We start from the raw sequence: 2,534 nt of genomic DNA on the forward strand, positions 1-2,534 counted from the left end.
ATTTACATTTAAATCAGTGTTTCCTTAACATTTTCCACTGGCAATTAGGTAATGTCAGATCCACTTCTGTAATTTGGTTTGCCTGTACTTCAAATGAATAAAATGGAGTGTGGGTGGCAAAGCATGATAGGAACATAAGCAGATGCCTCATAACTCCTACATTTTCATTGCTGATTTTGGTCTGCACTGAGTCATTCGCATCTCCAAGTTAGCTGAATACGGGTATATTGGGAAGGAAGGGAGGAAGACCCCATGGTTATTAGTATTATGTCCGAAACATCCTTAGACCTGATGACCTTAAGCACTAAATGACACAGCGAGGTAAGAGATGCTCTGTCAGCTGAACTGTGGAGGAAACCTATCTTCATTAGCGCTGATGCATTTTATCCCATTGTAGGCCCAGGTCTCGGTCACAAGAGAATAGACCAGGGTAACTCAACACAGAACAGCCCCAAAGTGCCAACTAAGGCTTCAGACAGAGGTTGAATTTGTCTGGAGAGAAACCATTTTATCACAGGACAAACTGTGATCATTCAGAAGTTGATGTGCCTTGTCCCAGGACAAACCCTGAAAAGGTTCACAGGGTAAGAAGTCCTAACAGCGTGCCCTGGGACATCCCCACGTGTGTCTGAAGGGTTGTCCCAGGTTTGCATCATTGAATCAATGGCAGAAAAGTGGCAGCGCTCGCTAAACCCGGACTGGAAGTGTCATGTGTGTACACACCAATCCCGGGATTTTTTGTTCCAAGGCAAACAGTGGTGCAACTTGTCCTGGGACAAATGCCACATCTTTTTGTAGCCTAATTCACTGTTGATTGAACTCAGCAAAGCCCTACACATTTTAACATGCTGAGCTGTTATTCATTCCACTTTACAGAGGTCTAGGAAAAAGGTGCCATCATTTTAACCTTTTTTGGATAGGATACAATGCTTATTCCAGCCTACAAGATAAGTACCAGGAGCCAATGACTTAAGAAAACACAAAGCGGATACCAAAAGCAAAGGGTGTTTTGGGGACTTGTGGGATGACACAAGGATCAGTGTTTAGCAGGAACTTTGTCTTCTTGAATCTCCTCTGCCAGCGGCTTGGAAAAGGGCCTGGAAATGGTGATGAAACTTCCAAAAGACCCGAAAGAAAAATGCTGGCCACAACACTAGCTAGTCCCCAGCACTAAGGACCCTAATTCAGTAAGGTTTGTGATCACAGAGCTAACTTTCAGATAAGTAACCCTTGAAAATCAAACAGCCCCCAGATAAAAATGAGGCTCTTGCTGAACTGGGCCTCAAAGCAGGGTCAGATAGGAAAGGCACAGAAATACGTCGTGCAGAGTTGTGCAAAATCAAGTAATGATTTGTTGGGAGAACAACTGATGCTAATGAAGCCTTTAATAATTATAATGTGCTATAAATCACCTGGAGGAAAGATCTTGGTGGGTGGAGAATGAAGTTAAGTAACCCGCAAACCAAACATCGGATTAACACGCGAGATGAAATTAGCACCGTCTTGAAGGGGCAAGGCTGCATTTAGCCTGTTTCGCCCCCTTTTGCTTGTCACCCTGAAAGATGGGTGGTGCAGACAAGGGGCGAGTCTGCAGAGGAGCCATTAAGGAGCAGGGCCCCAAAACTGGCAGTTATTTAGTGCGCGGAGCGGATCAGGAAGGGCCACAGCTGAGGCCCAGCCACTGCAAATCCTCAGGAGTGGGTGAGATAGCCCATGGTGGGCTCCTTACCAGGTTGGACAGTCACGCTGACTGCAATGGGTCTGGCTCTCATGAGCAAGAACAGCAGAAACTGGCCCTCTTTATGGGAGCGTGAAGGGAAGCGGTTCCCGAAGCCATGCATTCATTGTCGAACCTACAACCTTGCTTTTTTCTTTTCTTTTTTTTTTTTGTTTTCAAACATTTGAGATGCGAGGATGGTATTTCCTGGAAAACTGATCAGTGGGCAGAAGAGGTTTTGGGAAAGGAGAGATGCCCTCAGGCTGTGCGCCAGATCTTGCTGCATCACTCCAGATGTGCAAGGGGCGCTGCTGGAAGCCCCCTGACCGGAGGCACTGAAACCAGATCAGGACAGAGCACCACTATTCTGGTTCCCAGCCCAGCTCTCCCTTCGCTAAACGCTTTGCTTACAAGAAAGGTTTGAACGTTGTTGAGGGCAGGTAGCTCTTTTGAAATATCTTTTCAGTGAATAGGGGAAAGATTGGAGTAATCGATAGTTTGAGAAAGAAAGCCCTAGTTGTTATACTGCATGAAGAAGTGCACAGACAACTAAACGGTGGAAAATGCTTGGCTGCGTTGCCCAATTGGCACTATTGATGGACGGTGTATCGGATCTCTAAAATAATCAGTTGTTAAGAGAAGAGTGGAACATTTCATCGAAGTACAGCTGTCAGCGACCTTTTCAGGGATCAACCCAGCTCAGGTCAGAGGTGGGCTAGAAGCTGGGTGGCCGCTGGGACCCAGCTACCACCGGCGCTGAGCACGGGGGCAGCTTCTGCAGCTGGTGCTTCTCCCTGCGGCGGTATAGGGAAAGCGC

The 2,534-nt window shown here is 46.8% G+C and overlaps 1 long non-coding RNA gene across 1 annotated transcript in view; it reads left to right on the plus strand.

Annotated features, from left to right (window-relative positions):
• Positions 1-228: 228 nt before the first annotated feature.
• Positions 229-2,534, plus strand: part of LOC109300243 — a 24,066-nt gene continuing 21,760 nt past the window's right edge. The window contains exon 1 of the long non-coding RNA XR_002098169.1: positions 229-321. This is a non-coding gene — a long non-coding RNA (uncharacterized LOC109300243). The remainder of the gene's footprint in view (positions 322-2,534) is intronic.

The sequence above is a fragment of the Gavialis gangeticus genome, unplaced genomic scaffold, assembly GCF_001723915.1.
Source record: "Gavialis gangeticus isolate Ggan-Ray unplaced genomic scaffold, GavGan_comp1, whole genome shotgun sequence".
Lineage (NCBI taxonomy): Eukaryota > Metazoa > Chordata > Crocodylia > Gavialidae > Gavialis > Gavialis gangeticus.